The following is a 19,315-nucleotide window of genomic DNA, read 5'->3' on the forward strand; positions in this document are numbered from 1 at the left end:
GTTCCTTGATAGCTGGATGGTTCCTTGACAGCTTTACAGTTCCAATGCTTCTGCCAATAGGGTGGCACTTTAGCACAGTGGTTAGTACTGCTGCTTCACAGCTCTAGGGATCCAGGTGTGATTCCCGGCTTGGGTCACTGTCTGTGTGGAGTTTGCATGTTCTCCCCGTGTCTGTGTGGGTTTCCTCCGGACGCTCCAGTTTCCTCCCACAGTCCAAAAGACATGCTGATTAGACCATGCTAAATTCTCCCTCAGTGTACCCGAACAGGCACTGGAGTGTGGCGACTAGGGGATTTTCACAGTAACTTCATTGCAGCGTTAATGTAAGCCTACTTGTGACATAAACTTTAAACTACAAGAAGTGCATAATCATGTTCACTTTTAACAATCTCAAAGAGTGTCTTTCCTCTCCTGAAGGGTGCTTTAACTTCCCAAAGGTGTCCTGGGATCTTATTCAAAGGGGTGCCTCGTCTCTCCAAAGGGGCACTCTGGCTACCCAAATGCATGCACCAAGCTCTGATCTCCTCTTACTTCTCCTAATTTGCATAGTCCAGATTCCACACCCCTGTTCTTCCCAAATCCCACTCCAGTGGAGCCAGTTGGTGATTTAAATGGCCTGCTGCCTCCACACATTGTTCGAGCACAAACTCCTGTCTGACTCCAGTTTCACCCCCACAAAGCCAAAATATAAAGCAGCTTGTCCCTCCCACTGTTCACAACAGGCAAGGTAAGACCGTACCCAACCAACTGTACTTTCAAAAGTCAAAAGACAGTGTTCCACATTTGATGTGATTCCATGATTGTAGAACATTTGCTAAATAATCCTCAATGTGCTAAAAAATTACAATGACAACCAATTTAAGATTGTCAGTCAGGCTCACAGTGTGCCATATCTGCATGTACTGGAAGCTACATACATTGGTATAAGGGTCCTGTTTTTTACAGACAGAAAGACAGACATTGAGCTTGTTTTAGCTAAACAAAGTAAGTGATAACCACTCACTGGTTCATTCCTCAGCGTAGTGCCTTGACCAATCAGAGTCAAGCTGCCCAGTTTAAATTTCAAACAATGCTAGACAATGAATGGCAATCACTATCATTCGCCATGACAATGTCCGTACCAATCAGAGTCCATTTGCCAACAAATCAGCACTCTGATATTCTTGCGATTGTCCTGATCAGTGCAAGATGAAAAGCCTTGACAAAATGTCATTTTTCAGCAAGGTTATGACATAACACGTCCTGTTATAGAACCACATGTTACACACATCAGTTATGCATGAGAGGTCTGTCTATACCAACCACTATCTATGTATAAGATTAGAGAATGTGCAAGGCAGGTTGTTATTTTGTATGACATTATAGAGTGCCATAAGCCTCAGGAAATCAGTAACTTAACGTCAGGATAGCTTGATTGATTGTTAAAAGGTTTCACTGCCTCCTGGATATCCTGCGAGATGTGGGAGCACATTTTTGGACTTTTTCTCTGACACACTTGCTCCAAATATAAAGGTAATAAAAAGAGTGAATGCTATAAACAGTCAGCAACTATTGAGAGAGAAACAAAGTCAATGGGGGAACTTTCCAAAAAGAATTCTAAAGGGGCTTTGGAGGGAGGGAAAGCCAGAATATTTGCACCAGATATGGCGCGCTGATCTCCCAACATGTTGCCCCCTCCTCGTGATTTTTCAGTGGCGACTTCAGGATAATGTAGGCTTCCCACCTGGCAGTGGCAGGAAGCCAATGAAGGTAATTATTGAGAAAATTAACAGGCATGTTGTGAATGAAAAGGAGTTTTGCTAGTGTCTGTAGCTCTCCTACTCACAGGAGACGAGAGCAGAATGGGGCAGTCAGTGCACCATGATATATATATATAAATGCAGTCTTCACTTTGAAGGACCAAACTGGCAATTTCAGGCCATCTGTCCGCAAAGTCTTGCAGTGTCTGTGTGCCACCTGCAGACAACTCCACCGGCTAGTGCTACGCTTGAGAGGTTGTTTGCCAGTCCCGTCAGCAGTGCTGTGCCTCTGGCTTGTGTCACCCTCCTCAGCACCATTCAGCACATTAGCATACAACATTCACATTGAGGCTGCTGACAGGGCACTTTGGATGATCTGAATGGCCCTCCTAATTGGATAGTGAATGCAGAGGTAACCTGTTATTTGACCGCCTCCTGTGAGACTAAGCCGGGGGTTGGGGGGGAGGTGGGGGGGGGCGGGGGGGTGTGTGTGTATTCAATCCAATGTGTCAGGTCAATGGCCTTTCATCAGAACAGAAGGAAATGTTAACGTCCATACACACACAAGTATAGATGTGACTCAGTGAAACTCTCTCTGAAGAGGACTGTTGCAAGTTTATCCATTTTCACCAACCTTATTCAAGGTATTCACTAATCATATCTTAGATGCAACGTAAGGAGAAATCTCAGAGTTTTGGAATGTCTGAACTGAGCTCCATGTCATACTTGGTATATTATCTTCGGATGTTCTCTTAGATTTGGAAGCCCTATTTCAAAGGCAGCACAGTGGTTAGCACTGCGGCCTCACAGCACCAGGGACCCGAGTTTGATTCCCAGCATGGGCCACTGTCTATGTGGAGTTTGCTCATTCTCCCCGTGTCTGCGTGGGTTTCCTCTGGGTGCTCCGGTTTCCTCCCACAGTCTGAAAGGCGTGCTGGTTAGGTGAATTGACCCAAACAGGCGCCGGAGTGTGGCGACTCGGGGAATTTCACAGTAACTTCATTGCAGTGTTAATGTAAGCCTTACTCATGACTAATAAATAAACTTTCTTTTTTACTTTTTACTCACCGTCATTTTGGCAAACTTGGCAACAATTTTAGCAGAATTCTAAAAGTGCTGAAAAATGTATTGAAACGTAGAACACAAAGTATGCGGATGATGCAGGCAGAAAAGTATGCCTTTAAATCTTACTTCCCTTTCAAAAGTATCTAAAACTAAATTTGCATTATAACTTTAAGATACGTTTCACCATTCAGTTTGATTTTCTGTACAAGGCACTGCAAAAGGATGACTTATCTGTATCTTAGTTTTTATCTCTCTATAATGCAACTTGGTTTACCTGAAACTTTGCAAAATATGTCACGCTGCACTCCCTATCTTTTGCTTATCACATCAATTGTGAGGTCTTTGGGATTCAGTCTTCCACAAGAAATCAAACTGAATTGTGAAACATGATTGCAAAAGACCAACAAATCTTGAAATCCAATGTAACAAAAATAAATTTAACTTCTCCAATTGTCTTTAAATGGTGACTGTAGTCACAGTGCCGTATTCAAGGCTGTTGGTTGGTTGTGCGTTGTGTTTTTTTGAACTAGCTGTTTTTATTGGAGCTTTCTGCATCCTTTTGAGCTTTGTAAGTTGTTATGTATGGGAACATTACATTCCATAAGTATCTTCTTTGGGACTGAGTGGGAGTTCTTTTGAATTTTACATCCTTACGTTTTAACTTGAAGTTCTATTCAAGCAGCGGAAATCCCATTCAGAAACACTGTTTGATGTTTAATTGCCTTTGTCAAATGTTCATGTTTGATATCTCTGCCAACATTAAAAGATTAGCTGAGAGAGTTTTATGCTGTGCTTTTGCCCTCATAAACTTATGCAAACCAGTTAACAGCCACTAACAATTCTAGAACACTATACTCTTTCAGCTAACTTTCCTTTGTGCAGTTTATTGGGAAAGAAAATTCATTTAAAAATCATGGAGCAAACATTTTTAAATTGACGAAGGGACATGAAGTGTTTAAGTTTACTTCAGGAATGAGAACAGTATAACTAAAAATTTTCTGCGGCTACTCGCAGAGTTTGCGTCCAACATAGCTCCCTATAACACACCTGTATATCTTAACCATTAAATCTTAATGAGAAACAAAGTTCCTTCCTTTATTCAGTTTATGTAAAACACAGAGAAAAGAATAAGTTGCAGTTCTCACTCAAGTTAATGCTTAAACCTACTAAACTTATTCAAATGAACAAAGGGATTTCCTGCATGGCCAGAACCCCATCCCCCTCAATGACTTCCCACCTTTGTCCCCCCTCTCACCCCCACAATCTCAGCACACTTGCTTCAAAGTTTGTCTGCTTTTGGGCTAGCCAAACATCTGAGATGCACTCCTAATGGCATGGGGTAAATTAAGAGGCTATCCCTGATCCTGCTAAATTGTGTAAGTGTACAGCCAGTGCTTAAGACAGGATGCCCATTGGTTATTGTTCCCAATGTGCTGAAGTCCTGAGAGAGGAAATTCGGCATGTCAGCTACGACTCTCACCAACCTTTACAGATGTACCATAGAAGGCATTTTTTCTGCTTGTATCACAGCTTGGTATGGCTCCTGCTCTGCCCAAGACCGCAAGGAACTACAAAAGGTTGTGAATGTAGCTCAATCCATCACGCAAACCAGCCTCCCATCCATTGACTCTGTCTACACTTCCCGCTGTCTCGGCAAAGCAGCCAGCATAATTAAGGACCCCACGCACCCCGGACATTCTCTCTTCCATCTTCTTCCTTCGGGAAAAAGACACAAAAATCTGAGGTCACGTACCAACCCACTCAAGAACAGCTTCTTCCCTGCTGCTGTCAGACTTTTGAATGGACTTACCTCGCATTAAATTGATTTTTCTCTACACCTAGCTATGATTGTAACACTACATTCTACACTCTCTCGTTTCCTTCTCTATAAACGCTATGTTTTACCTGTAGAGCACGCAAGAAACAATACTTTTCACTGTATGTTAATACATGTGACAATAATAAATCAAATACTTTCAAATCAAAAATCCTTTCTTTCAGTCCACGATCTCCTTGAATCAGGGATAAGACCATTACCAACTGGCTCAAGAATGTTACCACATTTACTGACGTATAATCAATTTCAAGACAGGCTCTACTCTAAAAGCCAAAGGCCATTGGGTTAATTTAAACTTTGGGAAATGGTATAAAATGACCATAACAAATTGACTGCTCACAGTACATCGCACTCAGTTTTCTTTTCAATTGAAATCAATATTATGGAAAATCAGGTATCAGGTGTAGTATATAACAATAGGAACATAGAAATATAGGACTTAGGTGCAGGAATAGGCCATTCTACCCTTCAAGCCAGCTCTGACATTCAATAAGATCATGATTGATCTGACCGTAATCTCAACTCCACTTTGCCATCTGTCCCCCATGACCCTAAACTCGCTTTGTCTGTCAAAATGTGTCCAATTCTACCTCAACTAAATTCATAACCTAACCTCCACTGTTTTCTGGGGGAGAGAATTCTACATACTAATGACCCTTTGAGTGAAAGAAATTCTCCTCATCTCCATGTTAAATGGTAAACCACTTATTCTAAAACTGTATCCCCCTGGTTCTAAACTCTCCCACAAGAAGAAACATCCTCCCAGTATCTACCCGATTAAAACCCCTCAGGATCGTGTATGTTTCAATAAGATCACCTTTTATTCTTGCAAAAAAACTCCAATGGATACAGTCCCAACCTGTTCAACATTTCCTCATAAGATCAGCCCTTCATCCCAAGAAAAAGTCAAGTGAATCTTCTCTGAACTGCCTCTAACACAATTGTATCTATTTTCAGACAAGGGGATCAATATTGTACACGGTGCTCCAAATGTGGTCTCACTATTGTTCTGTACAGCTGCAATAAAACTTCCCTACTTTAATATTCCATTTCCTCTGTAATAAATGCCAACATTCCATTAGCCTTCCTAATTACTTGCATGCACCAGGACACCAGATCCCTCTGCACCACTGAGTTCTGCAATCTCTCTCCATTTAAATAGTATACAGCTTCTCTATTTTTCCTGCCAAAGTGGACAAGTTAATCTCTTCCCACATTATACTCCATCTGCCAAATGTTTTCCTACTCACTTAACCTGTCCGTATCCCTTTGCAGTCTCGCTACTTCATTTTGACAACTTACTTTCCTACCTATCTTGGTGTCATTGGCAAATTTACCTCCCATATATTCAGGCCCTTTATCCAAATAGTTAAGGCTCCAACACTGATCCTTGTGGCACTCCAATCGTTATAGCTAGCCAACCCAAAAATTAACCATTTATCCCAAGTTTCTGCTTCCTGTTAGCTAACCAATCCTTTATACATGTTAACATCCTACCTGCCCCCCCCTCCCCCCCCCCCCCCCCCCCCCCCCCCACACACACACACACCATGTAATGTGTTATCTTGTGTTTGATGAGGCACCTTGTCAAATACATTTTGGAAATCCAAGTACACTACATCTATGGGCTCCCCTTTATCCACTTTGCTTCTTATTTCTTCCAAAAACTCTAATCAGTTAAACATGATTTCCCTTTCACAAACCCATGCTGAATCTGCCTGTCACATTATGATTTTCCAAGCAGCCTACTATAACCCCCTTGATATTGGATGCTAGCAATTTCCCTATGACAGATGTTAGGGCTAACTGACCTGTAGTTTCCTGATTTCTGTCTCCATTGCTTTCTTGAATAAAGGTGTCACGTCTGCTATTTTCAAATTCACAGGGATCCATCCAGAGTCTAAGAAATTTTGCATCTGCTCTCTCCAGCCACTTCTTTTAAGAGCCTAAGACGCAAGCCATCTGGTCCTGGGAACTTGTCAGCCTTTGGGTCAAATAGTTTTCCCAGCACCTTTTCCCTAGCGATGGTGATTGTTTTAAGTTCTTCCCTCCTTTTCACCTCTTGAAGTTTAATGATCTTTGGGAAGTATTCTTAGTCTTTTACAGTGAAGACAGACACACAATACCTGCTCACCAACTCTGCCATTTCCTTGTTTTCTATTATCAATTCCCCAGACTCACTCTCTAGAGGACCAAGACTAGGTTTAGTTACGCTTTTCCTACTTAAATGCTTGTACAAGCTATTACTATCTGTTTTATATCACTAGCCAGCTTTCTCTCATATGCATCTTTTTCTCTCTTTGATTTTTAAAAATCTTTGCTGGTTCTTGTTATTTGACAAATTTTCTGACCTGCCACTAATCTTTGCTGATTTCTTCAATGTTTCTTTCAATTTGATACCATCCTTAACTTCCTTGTTCAGCGTTGGATGATGCATCCTTCTCAAGGAATCTTGTTCCCGCTAATTTGGTGTGCAGCCTAATTGTTGCACGACTAGTTCCTCCAACAGTGCTTTACAACCGCACATCTTAAAGAGAACATTGGTTGTGTGTAGCCAGCCATTTGTTCCATGCATGGTACATTGCGGATTGTTGCACGACCACACACCTCACAGCTTAGAGGAAACATTGGTGTATCATAGCTAGGTGAATTGGATATCTAACATTTTATATCATCGCTCAAAGCTAAAATTAGACCCTTTTCCTACCATGCATTTTCTGATTCTTTCTCTACTTTTAACCAGATTCTGCTTAAATGTTCAAATTATTTCTGCCAAACCACCGTGGGGTCTGTCAAAGAAACAAAGAACAATACAGCACAGGAACAGGCCCTTCGGCCCTCCAAACCTGCACCGATCATGTGTTCCTAACTAGACCATCCGTTTGTATCCCTCTATTCCCAGTCTGTTCATGTGGCTATCTAGATAAGTCTGAAATGATCCTAGCGTGTCTGCCTCAACCACCTTGCTTGGTAGTGCATTCCAGGCCCCCACCACCCTCTGTGTAAAATACGTCCCCGGCATATCTGTATTGAACCTTGCCCCCGTTACCTTGAACTTGTGACCCCTTGTGTTTGTCATTTCTGACCTGGGAAAAAGCTTCCAACTGTTCACCCTATCTATGCCCTTCATAATTTTATAAACTTCTATTAGGTCGCCCCTCAACCTCCGTCTTTCCAGGAAGAACAACCCTGGTTTACTCAATCTCACCTCATAACTAATACCCTCCATACCAGGCAACATCCTGGTAAACCTTTTCTGCACTCTCTCCAAAGCCTCCACGTCCTTCTGGTTGTGTGACGACCAGAACTGGACGCAGTATTCCAAACGTAGCCTAACCAATGTTCTACATAACTGCAACATCATATGCCAACTTTTATACTCTATGCTCCGTCCAATAAAGGCAAGCATGCCATATGCCTTCTTCACCACCTTTTCCACCTGTGCTGCCACCTTTAAGGATCTGTGGACTTGCACACCCAAATCCCTCTGTGTGTCTATACTCCCTGTTAGAAAGTTTAATTTTTTGCACAACATTACAGCAAAGCCAATGTTCGGGTGAACAATCATCGTGGAAATGGAGAACTATTTCTTGGGCCTACATGTTGATATCAATTTTTCTACTTTATTTCAGCTCGATGAAATTCCACCTCAACTGTAACTTGGAGAAATCTGTAGCCAATAGATACTTTTAATGGTGTATTTGTATCCCTTACCTCTCACCATATCTGTCTTTGATTATTCCTCTTTATTTTCCCACACAAATAAATAATTACTTTTTGCCTTTGGCTTAGTTTGACATGGGCAACTATGTCCTTTGCATAACTTAATTAGTTTGTCAGGTTTTTTTATGTTCTTCACAAGAACATAACCATAAACATCCCTTTGACATCCCTTTAGCCTTATCTCAAATGGACATTTTAGCTTATCTTATTTAATTCTGTCCCTTTTTAAATATGTTTCCCACATGTGGTGGCGTTTTTATGAACAGCACAGAAGTGCTTGCTGCAGCTGTAATGCTGAAATCAGAAGCTTGGAATTTAAATAAAACATTCCTTGAATAGGATTTGTGGGGATTAGAATAAAACGATTAATCTGAAGGTACCGGGTTAAACCTTCAGCATTCATTTTAAGTCCTCACATTTGTGACAGAAAGCCAGAGCCTTTTGAGAGTGGGAAGCCAGGTTCCTAGGTCACTTATCCAACCAAAAATTAAGAAGGCATCAAATACAGTGGCACAGTGGTTAGCACTGTGCCTCACAGCGCCAGGGACCCGGGTTCAATTCCCGTTGGGTCACTGTGCGGAGTCTGCACGTTCTCCCCGTGTCTGCGTGGGTTTCCTCCGAGTGCTCCGGTTTCCTCCTACAATCCGTGCTGGTTAGGTGCATTGGCCATGCTAAATTCTCCCATGGTGTACCCGAACAGGCGCCGGGGTGTGGCGACTAGGTGATTTTCACAGTAACTTCATTGCAGTGTTAATGTAAGCCGACTTGTGACACTAATAAATAAATTTTAAAACTTTAAAATGTGGTAAAACATTCATAGGGCTAGAGCGAGAGAAAGTGATAGAAGGAGGAAAGTCACACTTTATGATCATGATGTGTGTACCAGCTGAATGGGCGGACTGAAATGTCATTACATTGTTTATCTGCTGAGTAAAGCTCAGTAAATGATGCATCTAAAGATTTACAAAAGAATTTAAACCGGGTGTGAATTTGAGTGAATATCAGTAAATGTGAGACATTACACATCGGGGAAAAAAGTGGGACTTATATGTAGAATTAGTGGAATTAAATGAACACAGGGGATCAGAAAGATAATGGGGACACCAGGAAGTGCATCACTTGAATTTTCAAGGTAAAAAAAAAAGAGTTATTAGAATAGTATTATTTCTGGCCAGAACAGAAGAATGCAAGTCTACAAGTCTGTTTTAAAGGAGACATTCTTACAGGACAATGTGATGACCCCCAGCACCTGCATGGGAATCCAAAAGAGAAAATGCTGGAAAATCTCAGCAGGTCTGGCAGCATCTGTAAGGAGAGAAAAAAGCTGATGTTTCCAGTCCAGATGACCCTTTGTCAAAGCTGCATTTTGGTTTCAGATTCCAGCATTCACAGCAATTTGTTTTTATCCTGCATGGGGAATCACTGATTGACCTCCCTGTCGGACTCATTGATTAAGACTCCCTGGGGATTGGGAATTAACTCACCAGGTGGAGCTCGTATACCGAGCTCTACATAAAGCAGGCCCCTGAGTGGGTCCATTATTCCATTGTCCCAGTTGGGACCTGTTTGTGTTCACCACGGGCTTGTGATTTTGCTTTACCTTATTTTGTGCAATAAAGCACTGTTCCTTTACAGCTGACTCCTGGAATCATTATAGATAGAAGCGGAGAAAAGCCAAGTGCATATTGCCACGTCGTTATGCACAAACCAAGTGTAAAGTTAATACAAAGGCAAAATACTGCAGATACTGAAAATTTGAAATAAAAATAGAAAATATTGGAAATTCTCATATCTGGCAGCAGTGGGAGAGAATGTTTCAGATCATGACCTTTACTTAGTATTGGAAAAAGTGAGAGATGTGACAAGTTTAAAGTAAGTATAGAGGCAGAGAAAGTCAGGGAGGGGAGGATAGAATAAAAGGAAAGGCCTGGGATAGTGTGGAAGACAGCAGAGATTAAATGGCAATAGATGATGGTGTGAAGCAAAACGGAGGTGATAATGGGATGAGTAAAAAAACAAAAGATGTGACAAGAAAGTCATCACCAACAGCTGCCATCCAAAAGCAATAGCAGAAAAGACAAAATAGAGGTATAGGTTTCAAACTGAAACTATTGAACTAAATCATAGAATCCCTATAGTGCAGAAGGAGGCCATTCGGCCCATTGAGTCTGCACCAACCTCAATCCCTCCCAGGCCCTATTCCTGTAACTCCATATATTTACCCTTGACACTAGGGTCAATTTAGCATGGCTAATCAACCTAACCTGCACAGTTTTGGACTGTGGGAGGAAACCGGAGCAACCGGAGGAAACCCACGCAGACACAGGGAGAATGTGAAAACTCCACACAAACAGTGACCCGAGGCCGGAATTGAACCTGGGTCCCTGGCGCTGTGAGGCAGCAGTATTAACCACTGCGCCACCGTGCCAGCCTTGTTGAGTCCAGTTGGCTGCACAGTGAAGGATGGTCTGTAGAATGTTGTAGCTGGTAGGAGGAAGATGAGGACAAGGTGAACCCTGTCTTCCCTCTGAGGGGAGGTAAGGAATGAAAACAGAAATGTGTGAAATGGGACGGACATAGTTGAAGGCCCTTCCAACTGCAAGTGGATGGGGGTTGGAGGGAGAGGGGGAGGAAGACAAATTAAGAGCTTTAGTGAGTCAGAATAGATGCAGCAGAGGTGGAGAAACTGGAAAAAGAGAACAAAGTGACGGCAGGAACTGCAGAGAAGGAGCTGCAGCAGGCAGTATCTTTTTCATCACTCTCTTAATCCCTTATTTTGAGTGCAGGAATTGTGGTGGGCAGGGGCATAAAATTTGGAGCGATGGCAAAAGTCCGTTTTTCTGCTGGCGGGAAAATAAGTTGGAATTTTCCCCTCCCAATTTTCATGGCGAGTCGAGTTTCCCGCTGCTCCATGTCAGGAACCTGATTTGTGTGTCTTTGCATCTCATGAATGCTCATTAAAATCTCCATTTGTAGAATCACGTTCATAAATCTAATTACCCCGCCAGCGGATAATTAGACCAATCTGATTCACAACTGGATGTAAGTAGTGTCCACCTGACAAACTGCACTTCGCTCACGACTTTCAGGTTTGTACTTGCAGCATTCGCCAATCTTTCATGCGATGCTCTCACGACAAGGCTGTTCAGGCAAGACCAGCCAGGAGGAACGAGGCGAAGTTAGATGCTTATCTGCAGAGTGGGAGGTGGGAGGGAAGGGGGAGACAGAGACAGATGATGGAGGGAACAGTTAATGGAGACGGGGGGGATAAGGATGAGTCAGTCCTGGAGCAGTGCGGAGTAATGTGCCAGGACCAGAATTTAAGGCAAATCCTGGGGGCAGTGAGGACCATACTACAGGGCTATGCCTGGCTCACATGTCTGGGCCTCGGGTCCAGGTAGGGGTAGGCATTTTTGTACAGTGTCAGTTATGAACAGCATGGTGTGCAGGGCATGGTCTGTCCCTCTCTCATTGGACCCTGGGGTTGGTGGCTTAGCACTGGGCAGCAGATAGTACCAGTACTGATAGGGAAGGCATCTGCAACCTGTAAATGTGGAACTGGTAAATAAGAAGTGGGAGGACTCGATATCTCATTGAGGGTGGAGACGGGTTCCCGGTAGGTCACTGTGCATAGGGCCTCAAGGTGGGGAGGGGTGGGGTTGACATGGGCATGAGGGCATTGACAGAAATCGGTTCAGGGAGAGGACAGGGATATCGACTACAATGATGTTGGTTTCAGGGTTAAAAGAGGGAGGCGGCAAAGTGATCGGAGGGAGAAAAACCTGGACATAATAGACTTTGAGGGGGTTAGGAGAGACTTTAATTTGATTTATTATTGTCACATGTATTAGTATACAGTGAAACGTATTGTTTCTTGCACACTATACAGCCAAAGCATATCGTTCATAGAGAAGGAAATGAGAGAGTGCAGAATGTAGTGTTACAGTCATAGCTAGGGTGTAGAGAAAGGTCAACGTAATGCAAGGCAAGTCCATTCAAAAGTCTGATGGCAAAAGGGAAGAAGCTGTTCTTGAATCGGTTGGTACGTGACCTCAGATTTTTGTGTCTTTTTCGCGACGGAGGCTTGAACAGTAACAGGAACTTGTTGGAAGCTGGTCTCGAAAGAAAAGCACCATCGAACACGGATCAACTGCTACGTTTCTGGGCCGATTGAAGGGGCAGCTTAATAATTACCAGCTCAGGACATGGAGAGCAAGGCTCAGCTGAGCCATGTTAGGAAGACTCAAATATCAATGGAAGGATTTGAGCACTTTACCTCATGGCGTACATTCTAGTGAGAATCCATTCGGGCTTGGGCCAAATGTAGATTTGGTATGATTGATCATTTGTCCCCCTCAGAGGAATGTGAAAAGGACAGAAGCATCAATCTATTAAGGGGTCATGGCTACAGTATATATGCAACATGCTCCAAACAACTACACGTTGCAGTTGGGAGGTTCAGGGTTGACATGGATCAACAATTGGAGTCATTAGATGAGGCTGGGGTCTAGTCTACTCCAAAGGAGGCAGCCAGCTTGTGCCCTGACTGAGGTTGATAGCACATGGCTGCACTCCTCCAGATCCAAACCCCTTTGTGAAAGCTGGGGAGGTGGGAGAAGGGGAAGCTCGGCTACCTGTGACCCTTCAGGATGTGCTTCAGCTGCAAGGGTTGGGGACCTTGCTTGTCACCCTTGGAGTATCCTGTGTGGAGTTTCTGAGTGAGCCAAGATCATGGAAGGTTGTGGGGAGCAGGGAGGGGGGGAGTGTAGGGGCATTGGTGGTGGTAAAATCAGGGGGAGTGTGTGACCATATTCCACCTTTGGGGAATTATATCAAGGGCAGGACCAGTTTCCGAAAGACTTTAATCCACATGGAGGTGGAAGCAAGTTTAAGTATTGAAATATTAAATATTAAAACAGAAAATGCTGGATAAACACAGTAGGTCTGGCAGCACCTGTGGAGCGAGAGACAGAGTTAGTGTTTTGAGTGCGTATGACCTTTCTACAGGATGCCCTATTAAGGGCCATTTTACCAGGCCGTCGGGATCTTGTCAGTGTCAGCTGCAGCACTGCCAGCTGGACACATTGTCCTCCCAGCAGCAGCCTGGGGATGGAAGCAATTTTTTTATTGAAAGAGGAATCCTGGATCGGGAAGTCTGCTCCTTCAGTCCCAGCAATTACCTCAGAGGGTTTTCCCTCCATCAATCTAACTTCTATGTCTTTAAAAGTTATTTCCGGCCTACCTGATGTAGGCTCCAGGGCCCCTGTTTTCCTCAGCAGTGACCACTGTTATCGATGTGAAACAAAGTCCCTCTCACTGGGCTCGAGGGAGTTGACGGACAATCCTGAACGGAACAGAAATCCCAGTGGCAGCTTATCCAGGAGCTGCCACCTGCAAAGTCAAGAAGGATGTCCTCTGGCCAGCCTTGCATGCTGCCCAGATGCATTCTCCACCTCTGTTCTGACTCTGATCTTTTTGGTTAGGTGTGAAAATCGCCTAGTAACTGTTACATTGTTATATCATTCATTGAGGAATAGAAACTAATTGTTATGAGAATGTGCCATATAGTTATGTGCTAAGTAACAATGAAATGTTAGAAATGTTAGAAACCCTACAGCACAGAAAGAGGCCATTCAGCCCATTGAGTCTGCACCGACCACAATCCCACCCAGGCCCTACCCCCATATCCCTACATATTTACCCACTAATCCCTCTAACCTACGCATCCCAGGACACTAAGGGCAATTTTAGCATGGCCAATCAACCTAACCCGCACATCTTTTTGAACTGTGGGAGGAAACCGGAGCACCCGGAGGAAACCCACGCAGACACGAGGAGAATGTGCAAACTCTACACAGACAGTGACCCAAGCCGGGAATCGAACCCAGGTCCCTGGAGCTGTGAAGCAGCAGTGCTAACCACTGTGCTACCGTGCCGCCAGTCTACCACTCAAATAGAGAGTGGAAAGTGATATGCTCGATGAAGCTCCGGCGTTTTGAGTCTAAAGTGTGATTATTTTGAATTTTTGGGAACCAGGTGACATAGACATAGAAACTAGAAGCAGGAGTAGACCATTCGGCCCTTCAAGTCTACTCTGCCATTCATTTTGATCATAGCTGATCATCGAATTCAATATCCTGATCTCCCTTCCTCCTATATCTCTTGATCACTTTAGCCCCAGTGACATAGCAATAACCTAGTGACCTAGTGCTATTTCAGAGGCTTCACCTCATCAACTGCTCCTGGAAATCATTTTCTTTAAGGTGTGAAAAATCCCTCATCAGGAGCTAATCATCAATTTTTGTGCTGCTTATAATTTTGCCATGTTCATTCAGGGGAGGCAATAGCTTAATGTTATTGTCACTGAACCAGAGATCCAGAGTAATGCTCTGGTGACCAGGGTTCAAGTCCTACCATGGCAGATCGTGAAATTTGAATTCAATAAAAATCTGGAACTAAAAGTTTAATGGTGACTGTGAAAACCATTGTTGAGGGTCATTTAAAAAAAACAGCTCGTTCACTAACACCCTTAAGGGAAAGAAATCCGCCATCCTTACCCAGTCTGGCCTGTATGTGAATCCAGACTCACAGCCCTCTGAACTGATCTAGCAAGCCACTCAATTCAAGGGGAATGAGGGATGGACAATAAATGCCCCTGAAGGAACAAACATCCTCTGGACGACAAACAAAAATTGATCTACTCTTTTTTAAAAAATGGAATTGGGCTATTAAATACAGTGAGGTTTGCTAGATATGTTTAATCTGTCTATAAGATCGCTCTAACAAAGATTTTTAAAGATTTATTGCATATGGTTATGAAGCAATCTTTATTAATACACTTTAATCCATAACAACTGTGTAACTTGTTACAATAATTAGAATTCAATTTGCATTCCATTGTTCACCTTTTGTCAAACTCGATGATAACAGTTAAAACAGAGAATAAAATGAGATCACAGAATCACTGAATTGTTCCAGCACAGAAGGAGGGCGTTTACTGTCATATCTGTACTGGCCCTCTGATCCCTACGATCCTTCTGACCTTTTGGGTTTTAATCAGGATAAATCCAGCCCTCGGTGTGTTAAAAGGTATTGTACAGGGTGCAACAAAAATGTTCATAGAATTAACATTAGAATAGGACTCAAATCACAAGCATCCAAAATATTGTATATCATCCACGGGGAGTTGGTGACATTATGGTAATGTCTCTGAACTCGTAACCCAGAGGCCCAAGCTAAGGGCTCAGAGGTTCATCAAGCATTTTAAGTCACCAGTAGTGGGAGGATGAGTTTAAATTATAAAATCGCAAAACCTGTACAGTTGATTGCAGGGCCATGGCGCCAATGATTATTTAAAAAAGCAGCGCAATGGGTTGCTCAGGCCAAAGAGAAAAAAACAGAGACTGCCTATACCATCACACATGTTTCCACAATGTCCTCCAGTGAAACGCTGCCTCAATCTGGCTGGATTCTGGTGGGACTGAAGCAAAAACGATCAGTCAGGGTCAGGGGCACATATCAATGGAAAACAAATGTCCTGTCATGCTGGAGATGTGCCCTTTTTCCAAAGGCAGCAAATCCATCAGCAGACAATGTTCCACTTACATTAATACTAACATTAAACAATAACAGTGGTTAGCACTGTTGCCTCACAGCGCCAAGGACTCAGGTTCCCCTGAGTGACCCTGGCTTGGGTCACGTTCTCCCTGTGTCTGCGTGGTTTTCCTCCGGCTGCTCCTGTTTCTTCCCACAGTCCGAAAGATGTGCGGGTTAGGCGGATTGGCCACTCTTAAATTGCCCCTGAGTGTCAGGGGGACTAGCAAGGGTAAATGGATAGGGTTATGGGGATAGGACCCGGGTGGGATTGTGGTCAGTGCAGACCCTATGGGCCGAATGACCACCTTCTGCACTGTATGATTCTATGATCTATGATAACCTCGCAGTGCTCACCCCTTTCCTGCGACTGCATAGTTTATCGTTATCAGGCACTCTCCATTCTGGTCACCCCCACCAATATCACTGCCATTTAAAAATCCAGGAATAATTCAACAGACCCACAGACTCACAGAATCGTTACGGGACAGAAGGAGGACATTCGGCCCATTGTGTCCACACTAGCATTTTCCTTTACTTGTGGCCAAAGGCTGGCAAAGGGAAGAAGCTGTCTAAACAATGTGGCATTGATACGTTTTCATATGACCACTGGATGCACAGTTAGCATTGCCAGCTGGACACACTCCTCCATTTATCACTCAGACATTTGCTTCCATTACATGCTTTCTGTGCAGTGGAGTTCATCATTAAACAAAAGTGTTCTGACAATTTATATCCACCAGAGGGCAGCTTCCATTTCCATCTCTGCTAGATGTTTCATTTATAAGGTGTGCCGTATTTTGCTGGTCTGCAGTATTTTGATTAGGTATGCAGTGTCTGTGCATATGCCACACCATCTCCTGTTAGCACTGTTAGGTCACCAGGCAATCCTATCTGGTAAAGATCTCAGTTACAGTGAGGATCAGAAACAAACTGCACGGTGAACAACAGAGACATGATGATCAGCCAGAACGATGTTGCAGATGGCACTCACAGTACAGGTAGGTTGACAGAGACATGAGCAACAGCTAGCAGAGTTTTAGCCAGTATTGGATTTTGTCTGCTTAACACACTAATAATTCAACTTGCTCCCACATTAACTGATACTGTTCACAGACCTCTCTCCTCAGATACCATTCTCTCTCTCCTCCAAATTTGCTGCTATCATCCTTCTCACAAAAACCTCCTGTTCCCTCTGTCCTTGCAAATTACTGCACAAACTTCCACCTTCCGTGCTTCTGCAAAGTCCTTAAATGTGTTGTTGCCTCCCAACTGTGGCCTTACTTCCTGGACCTCCATGTTTGAATCCCTCCAGTCAGGTTTCCTCTGCTGTCATTGTGCCTAAATGGTTCCAATCAAAGTCACAAAGGACCTCTCATGTGACTCTGACAAAGGTAAACTTTCCTTCCTCTTTCTTCTCAACTTGTCTTCACGCTTTGACATGCTTGACTACACTATCTATCTCAAACGCCTCTCCAGCTGGATGGAATTGCTCTCATTTGGTTCCATTCTTATCTATCTGACCATAACCAGAGACCCGCCTTCAATGGCTCCGTTTCCTACTCCTGCACAGTTGGTTCTTATGTCCTCCAAGGATTTATCCTTGGGCCCTTCTGATTTCTTATCTACATGCTGTGGCCCTTGGCGACATCATCATCTGAAAACACAGCGTTAGTTTTCACATGCATGCAGACGAAACCCAGCACTCTCTCTTCACATGATCTCTTCTCTCAACCCCACCGTTGGCTTTAAGTTGTCAGCTGCATCTCCAACATCCAAGATGGATGAGCAGAAGCTTTGCAACTAAATATTGGGAAGACCAAAGCTATTGTCTTCAGTCACCAACACAAACTTCATTACCTATCCACTGACTCTGTCCCTTATTGTGGCAACTGTCTGAGGCCAAACCAGGCTGTTTGTAGACTGAACTGAAAACTACATACCTTCACATCATTAAGACTATTCACACCTCACCTCATGTTATCTGCTCCTTCGAAACCATTAACCAAGCTTTTGTTACCTCTGGATTTGACTGTTCCACTGCACTCCTGGCCATTCTCCCACAGCCTACCCTCCATAATCTTGAAGTCATCTAAAACTCTGACGTTTGTTCCACAACTTGCTGCAAGCCCCATTCGCCCACAATGCTCACTAACCTATATTAGCTCCCAGTTAAACAATTTTAATCCTCATTATCAAATCCTGCCAGAGCCTTGTCCCTCCCTATCTCTGGAATCTCCGCCAGCGCAACAACCCTCTGAAGTATCTGCGTTTTTCCAAATCTGCAGTCTTCAGTATCCTTAATTTTAGTCCCTCTACTATTGGCAGCCATGCCTACAGCTGCCAGGATGTGGAGATGCTGGCGTTGGACTGGGGTAAATACAGTAAGAGTTTTAACAACACCAGGTTAAAGTCCAACAGGTTTATTTGGTAGCAAATACCATTAACTTTCGGAGCGCTGCTCCTTCATCAGATGGAGTGGATATCTGCTCTCAAACAGGGCACAGAGACACAAAATCCAGTTACAGAATACTGATTAGAATGTGAATCTCTACAGCCAAACAGGTCTTAAAGATACAGACAATGTGAGTGGAGGGAGCATTAAGCACAGGTTAAAGAGATGTGTATTGTCTCCAGACAGGACAGCCAGTGAGATTCTGCAAGTCCAGGAGGCAAGCTGTGGGGGTTACTGATAGTGTGACATAAATCCAAGATCCCGGTTTAGGCCGTCCTCATGTGTGCGGAACTTGGCTATCAGTTTCTGCTCAGCGACTCTGCGCTGTCGTGTGTCGTGAAGGCCACCTTGGAGAACGCTTACCCAAAGATGAGAGGCTGAATGTCCGTGACCGCTGAGGTGCTCCCCCACAGGAAGAGAACAGTCTTGCCTGGTGATTGTCGAGCGGTGTTCATTCATCCGTTGTCGTAGCGTCTGCATGGTTTCCCCAATGTACCATGCCTCGGGACATCCTTTCCTGCAGCGTATCAGGTAGACAACGTTGGCCGAGTTGCAAGAGTAGGTACCGTGTACCTGGTAGATGGTGTTCTCACATGAGATGATGGCATCCGTGTCGATGATCAGGCATGTCTTGCAGAGGTTGCTGTGGCAGGGTTGTGTGGTGTCGTGGTCACTGTTCTCCTGAAGGCTGGATAGTTTGCTGCGGACAATGGTCTGTTTGAGGTTGTGCGGTTGTTTGAAGGCAAGAAGTGGGGGGTGGGGATGGCCTTGGTGAGATGTTCGTCTTCATCAATGACATGTTGAAGGCTCCGGAGGAGATACAGCTGCCAGGGCCTAAGCTGTGGAATTCCCTCCTTAAATATCTCTGCCTCTTCTCCTTCAGTTGCGATAGTGCTTAGAACC

General features: G+C 43.8%; 1 protein-coding gene across 1 annotated transcript in view; it reads left to right on the plus strand.

Annotated features, from left to right (window-relative positions):
- The window catches only part of LOC144480803 (E3 ubiquitin-protein ligase HECW1-like), a 391,619-nt gene that overhangs the window by 197,922 nt on the left and 174,382 nt on the right, over positions 1–19,315 (plus strand). The gene's annotated exons all lie outside the window — the stretch shown is intronic.

This window comes from Mustelus asterias, chromosome 2 (assembly GCF_964213995.1).
Source record: "Mustelus asterias chromosome 2, sMusAst1.hap1.1, whole genome shotgun sequence".
Lineage (NCBI taxonomy): Eukaryota > Metazoa > Chordata > Chondrichthyes > Carcharhiniformes > Triakidae > Mustelus > Mustelus asterias.